This window comes from Mauremys reevesii, linkage group 3, assembly GCF_016161935.1.
Source record: "Mauremys reevesii isolate NIE-2019 linkage group 3, ASM1616193v1, whole genome shotgun sequence".
Taxonomy (NCBI): Eukaryota; Metazoa; Chordata; order Testudines; family Geoemydidae; genus Mauremys; species Mauremys reevesii.
Window position 1 is genome coordinate 72,401,746 of NC_052625.1, and position 17,178 is coordinate 72,418,923.

Genomic DNA, 17,178 nt, shown 5'->3' on the forward strand with positions numbered 1-17,178 from the left:
GATCAACTCCTGTTCTTTTTAACTTAACTTACATTGAGTCATGGCCTCAATGATCTTGCAATCTTGATTTGTTTTGTAAAATGCTATGCAAATTTTTGGCACTGTATAAGTAATATAGTAAATAACGTTCAGCCCTGGAACTATTGGAAGATAAATGAATTTGAGGAAGAGGGGACAAATTTTGGGAAAATAGTTTTTGAATTTAAGGTTTACGTGTATTAGTTAACAAGGAGCCTTCAGAATAGTAATGGTGCTAACTGTTGGGAAAAATAATGTGCAAAGAACCTTGGGTTTATACTTTCGATTGCAGTGTGGTAAAAGTAAGAGCTGGAGGGATACCATGGTAGACTGTATACAAAAAATTCTTTTTAGCATGCTGACAGGAATTGCTGTTTGAAAACAGAAGATGAGTGACACACAAACATTATTTTTCCTCAACATAACAAATATTTTAAAAATAAAGCAAATAGGATATTTGGTTGCATTTATGAGGGATAGAAAAATAAATTATATCATAGTGAATAATAATGTGCCCTTCTTTGCAGTATGTGTCCAAGTCTGGTTGCTTCGCTGTAAGAAATACTCTAGACCTGGAATTGTTAACTGTAAAATTATTTTATTGGATTTTCAAAATCTGTAAAATGATTGTACCTGAAACATTTACTGAATTTGGGGCCAGTTTGGCTCTGCAGCACTGGCTGTGAGCATGCTCATGCTGTTGTAGAGGGCAACAGGCAATATCTCTGGCAGTGCATCTAGACTCCCACTTGTTATCATTGGGAAGCCATGATAAGTCCTGTTTCTGCGGGATGCTTAGTTCTTCTGTGAGATGCTCTCCACGTCTATTGATTTCCAAAAAAAGAGTGAAGGAATGCAGCATCTCAGAATTGTGGATGTTGGCATGAGTGTACCTGTGAGCTCACAATGCTTTCACTTGACAGCCTGAGAGGTCTGTAGTGGGTGAGGTAGAGCATGAAAAGCATACCTGAAACCCCGGCAAGGTGAAAAAGTCAACAAAAACATATGCAGATATAAACAGTTATGTACAATGTATATCAGATATATTAAAGGTCTAGAAATGGCAACAAAGACTGTTAGTGGTAGAGCTGTGTGAATACTGAAGAACATTTTTTGCTTGCAAAAAGTGTAACTTGCTTTGTCTATGTTTGTATCTCTTTTGTGTTCATTTTCCATTAATGTAATATCAAGTGAATTTACAAGCAGGAATGTATGCTTATCCTCATTATCTGGATATGCCCTAGCTGATGGGTACAGACAGAGTTCTGGAAACCCATATCTTCTCCATCCCAACGTGGTGCATTCCTGGCAGCTTCCAAATGCTTTGTGCTTGGTGGAGGCATCTGCTACACTCTTAAAAAGTTGTGTTGTGTTTCCAAATACTACTTCCATATTACTCATCTCCATTGGCTGGTAAGAAACAGGCAGAGCTCTGCCTCTTCTCTTCTGCCCCTCCTAGTTCCCCATGAGATTTCTTGCACCACTGTCAGTATTAGACTTCTGTGTTTTCTTGCTCACTGGGAATATAAGGAGGACCTAGATTGTGTCTACCCTGGGTTCAAAATAGGCTCTTTCCAGCTCCCCACCACATCCTTCTAACATCAGTGCAAGGTAAAATTCAATCAGGTCAAATGTGTAAACTCTTGGGACCATAGATCTGTATTTGGCCTGGCTTCACGGAAGATAAATTTTTTAATGGGTGCTATTTAGAGTCTCGGCTTTTGCTGTTGAGTTAGCAATACCTGATCAACTTTCCAACTGTAAAACAGTTTGGAAATCAAATGTAGCTCACTCTCAAGACCCAGCAAAATTAAAAGTGTTAAGTACGTTTTGGCAGTTCACTTTTATTATGCCCAGTCCTCAAATGTACCAGCAGACAATCATCTGAATGTTAGTTATTTTTCAAATGCTTATGCGATCACACAAAAAGTACACGCTAAAAAGAAGCAGATGGTGACAGATGGGGAAGGTTGAATAAGGTGGTTTTGGAAACCTAGAGAAATGCACTTCTGTAATAGTGTAAAAATAAAAATTTATTTGATTTCCATGTTAGAACTAACAAAATAGAATTGCAAAAAAATACTTGATTGTAAGAAAACAAATGAATTTATCAGTATTCAGTTTCTGTTTAGAAAAGTATATGCAACATTTTTATCTTATCCAAGAATAATATATTATTTTTTTATTGGCCAAATATTTTAAAAAGTGCAAATTTTATTTTTATTCCTTTTACAGAGATCCATGTTTAAATTAATCTTTCATTTTCTCATGTCAGGCATTTTCTTATAGTGCTTTTCTTTAACGTACTGGCTAGAGATATTGGTGGTGTGTTAGAATGAAAAAATATTTTATTTCAGGTATAACTGGAAAGATTGTTTCCACTATATTGTAATACTAAATATGCATATGTGTATATATGTTTGTGTGGGCATATGTGTAAAATATGTAAACTGTAAATTGTTTGTCAAACCAACAAAACCCTTGAAATTCAAAGCTAAAGCTGTCACAAATCAGCATTAACTCCTGTATAGCATAAGTGAACAAAATGGAATCAACAGTAATGACAATTTACACCAGCTGAGGATCTACTCCAATATGTTTCGTGTCCTTACATTTGTTTGGTAGGTCCATAACTTAACATTTAAAATACAGACTTTGATATTCATTTAATTTTAAAAACAAAGATTCTTCTTTGAGTGATGGTCCCTATGTATTCCACATGTGGGTGTGCATGTGCCCCATGCGCCTAAACCCAAATATTTTTAGTAAGCAGTGTCCGTTGGTCCATGCATGCACAGTTGTTCTGAGGGCAAAGAGGGGCAATGTGTCCTGGTGCCTCTCCAGTTCCTTCTTACTGCCACATGGCCGGGGTCAGATTCTTCTGTGTCCACAGTTTCCTCTTTTGACTGCTTCAGTCTGTAAATACATTGTAAATAGTTTTAGTATTTTATTTTTACTCTTTTAGTCTTAAGTATTGGTTAGTTAAGTGTCCCCACCCATGCCCCGGGGAAATCCTCCCTGAAAGGCTACGATTATTCCCAGAGTTCTGGGGTCCAAGAATTGCATTTCCTGCCTTGCTCATTTTCAGTGAGCACTGAACACTACTGCTGATTTTATTCTCTAGGTGAGGCTCACATCTCACCTAAGTGCAGCATTTGCTGCTCCTTCCCTCCCAAAACCTGTGAGGGTTGAGAGCTAAGACTTAGAAAACATCTGATGGAAGAGGCCGTGAGATCTCAATGAGATCCGGGCTGGGGAGACCTCCCTGTACATCAGCCTCAATCAGTAGGGAGCACCACTCTGAGCACTACCTCATGAGTTGAAGCTAAGACTTCCAGGCCTCAGGAGAAGGCTTCTCATGGGAATAAGGAGTACTCTTACAAGCATAGAGACAAACCACCTTCTTTCAAAGCTGCCTTGAAGAAAAGAGATCCCTCCCCAACTCCTTTGAAGTCTGGAGAGTCCACGGGCAGGGATCCTAAAGATTTAGGTCAGGGGTAGGCAACTCCCACCACACAACTGAGGGTTCAAAGGCACAGGTACACAGTTCCTGCACCATCCACTGCCACACCTCACTCTACCCCACAACCAAATAATTTCTTTTGATGGGACTGTCAAGACCCACATCCCTTTATTAGTGCCATAATATCAGCCCCTCAATTTTTTTTGAGGCCACTGTACCCAGTTTCCCCACAACTTGAGGGCTATAACAACAGACAGATTGGTGTTTGGAAATTATTCACTGCAGCTATCTGATTGAGTTTCTGTCAATCCGTATTCAAAAAGCTCTTCCCAGTTCCTTTTCAAGGACCAATCTCATGAGGAAATTCTTCAACAAGAAGACGACTTACTTCTCTACTGGGGAACCATAGAAAGAATTCCACCTGAACATCAAGGGAAAGGATTCTACTCCCCACACATCTTAATCCTCAAAAAGTGTTGGGGATGGAGACTGATTTTTGACCTATGCTGACTAAATATATTCATCTGAAAATTAAAATTCTGCATGGGGTTACATTGATGTCAATAATTCCCTCTCTGGAAGAGGGCACATGCTTTATTTTCTTGGCATGAAAAATGCATACTTTCACATAGATATTCACTTGGTGAACAGAAGGTTCTTCAGGCTCCTCCTTGGTCAAGACCATTGCCAATTCAGTCCTTCCATTTGGGCTAGCTGTGGAACCCCTGTGTGTTTACAAAAGTCTTTTCGGTGATGGCTGTTGAATGAGAAGTAATGGATTTACTGTCTTCCCACACCTCAACGACTGGCTTGTGATGGGCAGAATGTACAAGGCAGTCCAGTTTGCAGCCTGATTCCTGCTCCATCTACTACCTTCCCTGGGAATTTGTGTCAACCACAAAAAGTCAATTTTGACTCCCTTGAGGTCCATAAATTTCACAGGAGTGACCCTGCACTTGACTGCAGCAAGATCCTGTCTTCCTATCAAGAGATTCCATGCCATGGGAGATCTCATAAAAGAGGTCACTCTCAGACTTCAGTCAGAACTTGCTTTTCCTTCCTTGACAGCGTGACCTCATGCACACATGTGACACCATTTGCCAGGATTCTTCTCCATTGCTTCCAAACCTGGCTTCAGTCTGCCTGCTTGCTAGAAAAAGTCAACATCAGGGCCAAAGTAATAATTTTGTTCAAGGTTCTGGCCTCTCTCATCTGGTGGACAAAGCCAGAAAAAGTTTGATTAGGGACTTCTTTGCTCACGCCTTTGTTATATCCTTGGGGGCAGCCGGTTTAGGAAGAAATCACTTGAGGCCAGACAGCAGACAGCTAACAAAACTACCATTTTATTTACAGACACAGAGCTCACCCAACCGGCCGAAACCAGCTGGGCTATCCCCTAATAATCGAACTCAGTTGCCATAGGAACAAAAACCATGACAACCAAATACACAACATATTCCTCCCCCCTTAATAAGAACATCCCCATAATAAAACACACAATAGACTAGAGAAGGAGGGTAGACTGCCTCCATTCCCGGCTAAACCCTGGGGATTATTTTGCCCCATAACCGTGGGTTCGCCCTAGCTAAAGATCCAGCCGATGAGGAGGCCTTCTGTCTCTAGGTGGATTACGGCAAACTCCTGGTGTTGTTGCACCCGAAAGTACCATGGGCTTTGGGTCCGCAGCACGAACAGTTGAGGAGGTGGTATCAGCTCGTGCTGGGCAAAGGGGTATCTCAGCCGCCGGCAGTAATGGAGGAGAACAGTCAGAAACAGGTGTCTCACCAGAAGTGGTGAAGTCAGACCACTCAACTGCAAATGTGTCCTGAGGACTGTCATGACCTGGCAACAGCTGATCTACATGTCGCTGCCAGGTAAGATTCTCTGCAGTCCGGACTGTGTAGGAAACAGGTCCTGTTTGAGTGATGATTGTGGCAGGGACCCATTTAGCTCTGGGAGTATAATTCCAAGCCAAAACTGGCTGTCCCGGGCTAAAGGTTCGCTCTTTTGCTCTGGGTGCCCGTCTGATAACTTGATTTTGCTGCTGATGTTGCACAATTTGTCGGGGTTCAGAAGGTTTCAGCAGATCAAAGCAAGTGCGCAGCTGTCGTCCCATCATTAGAAAGGCCGGAGATGCCTTGGTCGTAGCATGAGGTGTGTTTCTGTAGGAAAGTAAGAAGGTATCCAGATGCTTTTGAATGGAGTGTTGTCCCCTTGCTGATTTCAAAGCGTGTTTCATTGTCTGCACAAATCTTTCAGCTAATCCGTTGGTGGATGGATGATATGGTGCTGACGTGATGTGGTGTATCCCATTTGCCTTCATCAAATTTTGAAACTCCTGAGAGATGAAATGCGGTCTGTTGTCGCTCACAAGTTGTTCTGGCAGACCAAAGCGACTAAAGAGTCCTCGTAGTTTTTGGATAGTACTCTCTGCAGTAGTGGACTGCATTATAGAGACTTCTGGCCATTTAGAATGGGCATCTACTGCCACCAAGAACATGCTTCCTTCAAGGGGGCCAGCGAAGTCAATGTGAATACGTTGCCACGGGTTTTCAGGCCAGTCCCATGGGTGTAGGGGTGCCCACTGGGGTGCATTCCTCACACCCTGACATGACATACAAGCTTTTGCCTTCTCTTCAATAGCACTGAACTCCTGACAAGCCACACAATATCTGGTCCATAGCCCTCTGGAACAGGGCAGGAGCAGACGTTATTCCGAAGGGTAGGCGACAGTATCGATAAAGCCCCTTATGAGTCACAATAGTCAACAGCTCTTGGGACTTTTCATCGACGTGCATCTGTAAATATGCTTGACTCAGATCAATCTTACTGAACTTTTGTCCCCCAGCCAGGCCTGCGAAGAGGTCATCGATGCGGGGAAGCGGGTATTGCTCTGCACACAACACTGGGTTGACAGTGACTTTAAAATCACCGCAAATCCGGAGAGCGCCATCTTTCTTCACTATTGGAACGATAGGAGTGGCCCATGAGCTATGGGTAACTGGTATTAGGACTCCATTGGTGACCAGGCGCTCCAGGTCCGCTTCGACTTTCAGCCTGATGGCATATGGCACAGTTCGGGCTTTCAGATATTTTGGTGGACTGTCAGGTTTAATGTTCAATGTCACAGTGATTCCCTTCATACTTCCCAAATCATCTCCAAAAACAGCAGCATGTTTCCTTAGTATAGGGGTTAGACTGGTTTCTTCTTTAGTCATCCGGTGCACTTCTGCCCAGTTCAATTGAATCTTCCCAAGCCAAGACCTACCCATTAAGGCTGGGTAGTTACCTCTCACCACAAACAGTTGCAATTTAGCAGCCTGTCCATTGAGCTCCACCTTAACATCAATAGTGCCCAACATGGGCACAAGCTTCTCCCGTATACGTCTTCAGAACAGTTTTTGTTGCCTTAAGCGGAAGATGCTGTAGCTTTTCTTTATACACAGTCTCGGAGACCAGCGAGACGGCTGCACCAGTGTCCAGTTCCATGCATATAGGTTTGCCATCCAACAACGGGGTTACCCAGTATTCATGTGAGGCCATTGCCAAAGACAAAACATGCAGTGGCACTTCCTCTTGCGATGAGGTGTCACTTTGATCATCCTGGGTCTGCTCTAGGGTATGCAGGGTTCCTCTTTTTGTCGGCCAGACCACAGGCCTCTTTTTCTTTTGTTTACAGGCACACTCAATGTGTCCCCTTTTGCCACAGTGTCGACACACCAGGTCCTTACACCAGCATTCTGATGCCTGGTGACCCGGCTTACCACAGTGGTAACATTCTTGACTCTGCACAGTTTTGTGGGTCAGTTCTTGTGACACTTTTTGCACCCTAAGGGATGCACCGATGTATTGCGCCTCCCTTGTAGCCAGTTCCATGGAGACAGCAATATCAACAGCCTTCTGTAAGGTAAGCTGAGCCTCTGTAAGTAGGCGCTTCTGTATAGCTTCACTGTAGAGGCCACACACTAACCTGTCACACAGGGCATCATTTAACATCTCCTTAAATTCACAGTGTTCTGCTAGCTTTTTTAAAATTGCTACAAATTGTACAACTGTTTCATCTTCCTTTTGGTCTCTTTTGTGGAACCTATATCTTTCAGCAATTACCAGTGGTTTGGGGGAAAAATGGGACCCCAGGATTTCCGCAATGTCACTGTAAGATTCAGTCGCTGGCTTAACAGGGTGTAGTAAGCTGCGTAGCAGGGAGTAGGTTTTAGCCCCTACAACACTTAAGAATATTAGCACCTTCTTCGCTTCTGTAATGTCATTTGCAATAACAAAAAGCTCAAAACGCTCAGTATACACATGCCACTGCTCTATATTCTCATCAAAAGGTTCCAGTGGCCTGGTCAGAGTACCCATGATTTTTAGTTTCACTTTCACAGTCAGTGCAAACAAGCAGCTTTTTTGTTTGTTTGATCTTTACCTTGACTTCTTCCTTCTGTTACTGGAGCAGCACCGGAATCCCACCCTCGTCGCCACTTGTTATATCCTTGGGGGCAGCCGGTTTAGGAAGAAATCACTTGAGGCCAGACAGCAGACAGCTAACAAAACTACCATTTTATTTACAGACACAGAGCTCACCCAACCGGCCGAAACCGGCTGGGCTATCCCCTAATAATCGAACTCAGTTGCCATAGGAACAAAAACCATGACAACCAAATACACAATAGCCTTCACCTGCGGTGACTGTCATTACCAAGGCCTCCCTCTTAGGCAGGGGAACTCATATGGATGATCATATTGCACAAGACCACTGGACCCCTTGGGAGTCCAGGATATATTGCCATTTACTGGAACTAAGAGCAGTCCGTCAGGCCTGCAGCCAATCCCGGCATATCCAAATAATGTAAGGCAATATGATAACCTGTCTCCTATATAAACAAGCAAGGAGGAACAAGATCCCTTCCTCTGTGCGTAGAGACAGCCAACCGTTGGAATTGGTGGTTATATGATGTCTGAAACCTTTCTGCAGCATAATTACCAGGAGTGCAGAACTCCCCAGCAGACATTTTTTCATGGACTACAAGTGGGAGATTCACAATTTGGTCCTGAATAAGGCTTTTCATCAGTGGGGAATGCTGTCTTGGGACCTTTTCACCCCTGAGGCAAACCAAAAATGTCTCCTGTACGGCTCCAGAGCAGCTCTAGGCAGGTGCTCAAAGTGAGATGCCCTTATGCTACCATGGAAGGATCATCTCAGGTATGCCTTCCCTCTCATCTCATTAATTCCACAGGTTCTGAAAATCTATCAAAACAGGGCTTGGGTCATCCTTGTTGTGTCCAGCTATCTGAGATGGTTCTGGAGCAAGGAACAAGTGAGACTTTCAAACCATATGCCTGTCAACATCTGACCATTTCCAGACCTTCTAACACAACACAATACCACTATCAAGCATCTCAATCCAGAGCCACTGCAACTCAAGGCGTGGTATTTTGATGGTGTAGACTTCTTCTTTCATATGGCTTGAGTAGGTAGCAACAATTACAAATTTATATCTGGATTTGACAGCCAGCACATTGTCACAGCAGTGAGCTGGTGAATGTCCTTCAAGCCTCTGGCAAAAGAACAAAGGGAACACTCAGATATGATGTGCTCCATCATTTGTGCCTGGTAACCACAGTTGCATACAGGTGTTTGGCTAATTTTCCATTTAAAGTGGGTTTGTCACATCTCCTATGAGATGTACTGATACGATTCAATCTGCACCAGTCTTTCCAACATAAATCAAAACCCGGTGGTTCCTTGAAAGGGTCAACCGAGCTGTTTTGTTTTGAGTGGTCGAAACGCTCTATGTGGCTCTGCATTGAGCCTCAGCATCGAAGTTCAGTATAAGGGTCTTGATGCAGTTCCATAGAGATTTGCGGGATTTTAATCTTATCTTTGGCGGGTTCTGTAGGTCATTGAGCAACGGGATTGTGGGGTTACATCATCCCTATGCTGCCTTGGTGGAAAGTTACAGCAGCAGGATAACAAGAATAGAGGAGTTAGATAAAGTTGTTATGAGAAAGTAGGGAACTGCCAGAGCGAGGCAAATGCCAGGTGGCCTAACTGGGATCAGATAAGTTGCATGGGAAATGGGAAACCAGTAAGCAAAGGGCCATGCATGTGAAAAGTGTGTGTATCAGACAAAGAACCAATCAGCAGCAATGTAATGTTGGTGTGTCTGACGTTTGCTAATATGGAGAAGCCTATATAATATGATGCATTGTAAATAATAAATGATTCAGCTTGCAATCATATTGGTTGTTGTGCTTTATCCGGCCCGCATGCAACGCAACACGGGATCCTCATGTTTGCATTGACATGGTTGAGAAAGTGAGATATCTGGTTAACTCTTCTAATCTGTGGAGGCTGGATGTGCGATAGGACTGGGAGCCAGTCAACTGGAGTCAATTTGAGTGTCCCTGACACTATGCGCATGGCGTTATTGAATTGAGTATCAAGGAGGTTAGCGTGACTGCTGTGAGATGATGCTGGCGCACAGTATTCAGCCACAGAAATATACCAAGGCAATTGTTGCGGTTTGTAAGGTCCATGGACTGGAGCCCCATGATGTTCTGGCCAATTTCCTGGTAAGCACGACACAAGAACTCACCTTATCATGGTTGTTCTCGAGGTGTCGTTGAAAGTTTACATTCTGGTCCAGTGTAACACCAAGATACTTTGGGTTAGCCTCATGGCTGACGCTCTCACCACAGAACTGCACAATTAGATATAGAGAATTCATATTTCATGGCAGTTCAATCCATCCTCAACCAAAGCAAGAAGGATTCTACCAGGAGATGATATTCAGTTAAGTGGAAGTGTTTATCCTCTTGGGCCCAACAATGCCAGGTACCTTCAGAGTCCACTGGGATTCCTGCTATTCTAGAAAATCTATTTACTCTTAAGACCCTTGCTGTTATTTCCCTACAGGTTCATTGAGTAGCAATTAGTGCTTTTCATCCCCTGCATCGATGACACACCAGCTTCACTCATCTCAGGATGACTAGATTCCTGAAGGGTCTTATTAGATCCTTTGCACCATTCTTTCATATCTCACCAAACCTCCCTTTGAACCTTTAGCCACATGTTCTTTATTCCTTTCACAATTAAAGTTGTCTTCCTAATCATCATTGCATCAGCCAGACGGGCCAGTAAGCTGGGAGCAGTCATGGCAGACCCACTATATATTACATTCCATAAAGGTCTCCCTTTTCTACCACCTGAAATTCATCCCTGTAGTAATTTCAGAATTTCACAGAAGTCACACCATCCACTTACTGACAGTTTTTTCCAAAACCACATGCCTCTGATGAGGTAAGAAGGCTTCATTATCTAGCTGTCTGAAGAACAGTGGCCTTTTATCTACAAAGAACAAAAGCAGTTAGAAAGACACTTAGACTTCTTTTGTCATAGCAGAGAGATTGAGGTCAAACTATGTCTTTTCAGAGACTTTCTAAATGAATCTCTGGCTACATTATCCTATGTTACCAACTAGTTCATCTGAGGTGGTGAGAGCCCATTCAATCAGAGCACAAACAACCTTGCTGCATGCATCTCTGAGAGATATACCTGTATTAGAGTTATGTAGGGCAGCTATCTGGAGCTGCTTATGCACCTTCACAAGACGTTATGCTTTGGTCTAATCTTCTACTATAGATACAGTTGTGGGGATAGCAGTATTACAGTCAGACATCACTTCTGCATCCTCGCTCCCACTTCCTGTTGACTACTGCTTGCTAATCTCCCATGTGTGGAGTACACATAGGGACCATCACTCAAACTAAAAATTGAGGTTACTTACTTGTAACTGGTGGTTCTTCGAGATGTGCAGTCCCTATCTGTTTTCCACTACCCACTCTCCATCCCCTCTGTTGCAACTGATAACTGGATTCACAGTAGGGGAAGAAACTGGAGAAGCACCGGTCCACACTGCCCCTTGTGCCCTGGATTCAAAACAAAAGGAGAACAACTGGGCGTATGCAAACCAACAAATGCTGCTTACCTAAAATCTCTGGTCTTAGGTGCATGATGCTCATGTGTACCAATGTGGGGAACAGAAATGGACCACACATCTTGAAGAACCTCCAGTTACAGGTTAGTAACCTCCATTTCTACATCATTTATTACAAAACTTCCCTGGATGCGGTATATTTGATCTCATAAACTAAGCAAAAACTAGACTAATGAGTACCTGAATAGGAAACCTCCAAGGAAAACTCAGAAAACTATAGAAAATGACATTAGTGATTTAGTTGAATGACACCTCTCATATTATTCTGAATCCATACTGAACCACTGCCCTATCATGGTGGCTGGGAGCACTTTGTTGTTAGGTGGCAATTTCTGGATGACACCAGAAACTCCAAGTTCTGACCACTTGTCATCAATGATCTCATGGAATTTTCATAAGCATAGAGGTGTTGGCCTTGTTGTCTTGGACAAATTGAAATGTAGGTAGTTGTATTCTGCCTACCTAAATTTTGCTTCATTTTACATTGATTTTTTTAAATTATTTATTCCTAATTTAAATACATTCCATACTATCTAGGTCTCCCAAGGTACTAACATGCATAATCTGGTCACATCATATATAGGAACACAATAATAGTTAGGCAGGTAAGACAAATACTATGTAATGATGTTGCAGTGCGGTGCTGAAGAGCTGGTTTATTGTAGACTGAGCTTCATTTCAGCAGCAGGTGAAGAGATTCTCATGTTTCTGTTATAAATAAGAATATAAAATTATATTTGCATGAAACTGTTTGCCAGTCACTTTACAGCAAACTTTTAAGCTGCAAAGTTATTTTTCACTTTGAAGCATGTGAAAATAGAAAAAATCCCATTTTTCCTTGAAATTTTGTACCTGTGAAATTTCAAGCAACTCATCCTTTCCCCCCTTTCTGTTATTATATTGTGGACCACATTGGTCTTTCTCGTGCACCTACCTGAGTCATAAAATGAATGCTAATAATTTGAGTGCCAGCATTTTTGTCATTTTAGGATTAAACCAAGGGGCCTTGAGGTCAGTGTGATGAAATTTAGGCAAGGCAGGATACACAGATCAGTAACATCACTTATTTGCAAACAGCAGCAGCAAGATCAAAAGGTCACGCAGCATTGACATGAGAAAATATTTGTACATTTGAACACTCACAATAGCTCCTACAAGAGTAGAAGAAGAGTTACCCTCGGCCTTCTTCCTAGGCCAGATACGAGTGTTCTAATGTAAATAATTCTGAATCTTCATGCAGTCTGGCTAATCTCACCAGACGTGCAGCCTAATTGTCCACACCCAGTGTCAGACATCTTTCCTCTTAAAGATGTAACGAATATGCTAAAAACATCAAAAAACAAAAGTAGAAGACATTTCAGTTCCACATTCTGTCTATAACTATCTTGTACAACCTAGTACTTCAAAGTAGGGATCAGTTTTCTAATATAAACCACATTTTTGTCCAAAACAATTAAATATGACAGTTTCCTATAAAATTTAGATAAGCTTTTATGAAGCTAATGTTCTTTTAATTAATTTAATTAATCAGTACTGGCAAACTCTTTTGTCATCCAGGTACAGCTTTTAATAGTGTCCATGTGATAATGAAAATGTAAGTGTGTCCTCAACCAACAGTCCTTAGTTTTTCTGAGAACTACAAGGTATAAGTAAAAGCCCAAAATATCCCCCTCTCCTTTTTTTTTTTTTTTAAAGACACTGGCGAAGGTGCTACATCTTCTCAACAAGACTGGTGAATTACTCATGAAAAATAATCTTGCATAAGTATCTGTATTCATTATTTCTCCAGCTTGTCTTGCATCTCGTAGATGGAAGTGTGTGTTATTAAGACTCCAAATAGGACTATAAATTGCTCAATTTTCCTAATCGGGGAATAGCTAATGATATCAAACTGAAGGAGGAATCATAGGTTCTGTGGATCTGAAGCCTCCAGTAACCATTTGCACAGTCACCCCAGCTGCTTCCATGAAGATTATTTTCTAATCCAACAATACGAATGTATCTCCCTCTTACTTTGTTATCCATTGTCTCCATATTAGCTCGGAGGATTTGATTTTTCTTGAGTAGGCAAACCCTGCTGTTGCAGTACTGTGGTCTTTTACTGGGATTTTTTTTTCTGTGTAGATTCCTAACATTATTCACCTTTTTTAATCTGTTGAAGTTATTGTTTCTTGTAGGGAGTTGCAGATTTAAGTTGGTATCTCATTGTTTTTTGCTCTGACGGGGTTTTTTAAACTCATGTAAGAGCACAGTAAGTTCTTACTGTGACAGTATTTGGAAAAGCTCCATGTCTTTTAATGGATGAAAAATGAAAAGTTTGCTGTTTTACAGTAGCCAGTTTATTCTGTGTATTAAGTATTTTAAGATATCGTAACGAGAAGGAGGGAGAAAAGGGGAACTGTACTCCTAAAAGTGAATAGGAAAAACTCCTGTGCAGGACTGCCAAATCATGCAACAATGAATGCTAATCTCAAAATGAGGGGAAATACCTGAGAAAACTGGCTAGATGGGGAAAAATGGCTCCTCTCTTACCTATCTCCCACATACCTATCTCCCAGTTCGGCAAGAACACTGGAAAAGTCTCTAACAACTCCTCAGGCCAGATAAAGTCAATATTCAATTTTTTCAAACTACAAAGTTGGGAGATTTATCATTCTTTGCATACAATTAAACTCACAACTCATAATTTGATTGACACTGTCAGAACCAGCATATGGGTAGTCAGACCTACTGAGCAGGAGTTGGGATTCAGACTGAGTCAGATACCAGGAGGAGGTCAGAGTCCGAGACAGGCCAGTAGGCAGATTGAGAATCAGTCATCTGGGGGCAGGCAGGGCCAGGATATTGGGAGGTCAGAGTCTGAAACAGGCCAGAGGGCAAACCGAGAGGGCATCAGGCAGGGTCAGGTTACCAAGAGATTGAGGTCAGGCTCCAGGTTACAGATAATCAAATAACACAGTCAAGGACAAACAAGGATCAGACGCCGGAATCTAGGGTCTATCGTGAGCAGAAATGGGCAGGCAGTGTATGTTGTTGCTAAAGCAGCTCCATTCATGGGTTCCTGGTTTAAGTACTAGTACCAGCCCATCAGTGGGCTGTGAGGGGCTGCCACTCAGGTCCTATTGGGCAGTACTTCCTGCTGAGCCCACCCTCACAGGGTCCTCCTGTGGTGATGCAGAGATGTTAATGGCCCAAAACCCCCATGGTCCCAGATTCTATCCCTGCAGGTTCTGACAGATACCACCACTACCTTCTGTACATGTGACTTTCTTACTTTATGTAAGTGATAGGTGTCTGAGACTGTTTTATAAAATAGTTATCACCACTGTTGATCAGAGCTTTAAATTATGTGCTTTCTTGTTGCTCCAACAGTTGCCACAATTCATACAAAGTTATAACAAATATATTTTTAACTTTTATTGAAAAATATATGGGTGGTGAATATTTGCTAACAGACCAACAACTGAAGTGATAAGAATGTGTGAAGTGTTAGTAAAAATTATTAGGTGCATACTATTCACCTGAACTGTAAGGTTAATTGAAAACAGTTTTTTCCTCCTGAATTAACTGTAAATTGGTGTATCCAAGTTCTCAGTTTTCTTTCACAACATAGGTGTGCAGACAGTTTGTTTAGTTGTTTTAATCTTTTTCCATCTGTTCTGTCAGAATTGATTGAGCAATAAGATATGTCAGGGTCTGCATTGTCTTATAATGCATATCTCTAGAGAGTTGAGAGGGACTGTGAGTAGACTGAATGACAAGGGTGTTCAGCACCCCAAGAAGTCGTCTTTTATGACATTAATGATTAATGCACACAACAGTGTGAAAATGATTCTTCTATTGCCTTTAAAAAATAAATCATCTTATGAACAACAGTCTGTAAGAGACTGACAATGGGATGTGGAGTCTTTCATTCTCATGGTCACAAGAGTGTTTGTCTTAGATTAGTAGAGTTTAAAAAAAAGTTAAAATCATCAGATTGCTTTTTGGTACCGTATGTTAAATAAACTATGGATTGCATGAGCTTGTCTCCTATAATCAGGAAGAAGACTTTGAGAAGCCAGTAGGGGCTTGAATCTCTCAAGAAGCAGTAGCAACAGCACTACATTAATCAGTGCTTAGGTTGTGTGCGGATACATGCTCCTTTCTATGAAAGGTGCCTTCAGATCCTTTTCTGGTTCATTATTTCCATGCCAGGGCAGTAGCAAGGGTTTTTGGAAAACTATACCCCAGTTATGTAAAGCAGTGTCCCATCACATAATCAGTCACTACTGTAAATGGCTGATAGCATTTGTCTTAAAACCTCACTCAGTTAGCAGATGGTGAACTCACTAAAAACATTAAATACATTTGATCGGCTCACTATTGCAGCTGGATAGAGAAAAGGTGAGAGTGGTTTTCTAGAGATTGACAGCCTTGGGTGTGGACTGTATTTAATGATGTATTTACTGTCTAAAATGATAAAAGTATAAATATGGGACAATTATTTTTTCTTGAATTTTTGCTTTAAAAAGTCATTTTATGTATCAGATATCTGAGTCAGATCTGAAATATATCTGCCTACCTATTTAACTAAATTTTGTTAGATGGTACTGGTATTTTGCTATATCTATATAATAACATAATTAGGTTTATTAGCCTTTTAAGCACAGTGAAAATTGAAGTTATGCAAATCAATAGCTTAACCCTGTTTGAAATTACAATACTGTCCAGTGTCCATAAAACATCTGTAAGAGCACTTAAGTAACTGCGTATTCTTGAAGCAAATATTTTGTCGTAGGATATACTTGTAGGGCATTCCCTTGCTGTAGGGATGGGTGCCTCTCTCATTCCCGACATCTTTTTTCTGGCATCACTGTAGCCCTGATTCGAAGTGCCAAGTGCAATCCTTAAGCTGTATGTCTTATGAAGCCCTTCTGGGCATACCAGCAGTTCTAAATGGAAATGGCAAATAAAATAATCCTGCAGCCCACAAAACTGTCTGGGCTAACTCCACTGTTCCTCACAAGATTGAAGATAAACGGTCTCTGTCAGGGGCGATTGGGTTCCTAACCCCGTGTGTCTGGGGGCAGGCTGGGCTATTCACCCTGGGCTCTAAAAAAACAAACAAATAATGCTCTCGTCCCCCCAAAAAGTAAAGATGGTCCCCTTTATCTCTTCAGAGGATCCAGGCAGCAGAGGTTCTTCAGGATCTATTCTGGTAAGCAGTCCTGCTTTGTGGGGCCCAGGAGTTCAAGCTCTGCTTCTCTCTGAGTGCCACCCCACACTGGGCTTGGATCCTACCATATAAGGAGCTGCCCCTCTCCAGGTTTGACAGTCCTCATAGGAGCACCAGTTTGGTGCTGATTGTGCACAGAGTAGCTCTTTAACCGCGTCCTTACTGGGTGGGAACCTGGTCCACCATAGTACGCCTTAACATGTGCAGGTCTTTGGTAAAGCACATGTGCAACCCATACTATGCCCTGTGTTAGATACAAATAAGACTGTACATTTTAGAGTCATTCCAGGGTCTGTTAAAGTTTAATAATCACAATTTAATCGTAAATTTAATTTATGGCCACTTTAAGGCCTTAATGAGAATCAGACTGATAATCTTCTAGTCAAATTCAAATGGCTCTTGCTGCTGTCTAGACATACAGGAGTAGGTAAGCAACCCAACATAATCTTTTAAGTTGTGACCCATGTTAACGAATGACA

The 17,178-nt window shown here is 41.8% G+C and overlaps 1 protein-coding gene and 1 long non-coding RNA gene across 12 annotated transcripts in view; one reads left to right on the forward strand and one right to left on the reverse strand.

Annotated features, from left to right (window-relative positions):
- AKT3 (AKT serine/threonine kinase 3) overlaps window positions 1-17,178 on the forward strand; it is a 285,284-nt gene that overhangs the window by 212,700 nt on the left and 55,406 nt on the right. The gene's annotated exons all lie outside the window — the stretch shown is intronic.
- LOC120401030 lies at window positions 2,221-11,802 on the reverse strand. Its single transcript, XR_005596244.1, has 5 exons — window positions 11,662-11,802; window positions 11,272-11,413; window positions 10,749-10,832; window positions 10,081-10,185; window positions 2,221-2,934 (listed from the first exon to the last, which is right to left on the reverse strand). It is a non-coding gene; the product is annotated as an uncharacterized LOC120401030 (long non-coding RNA).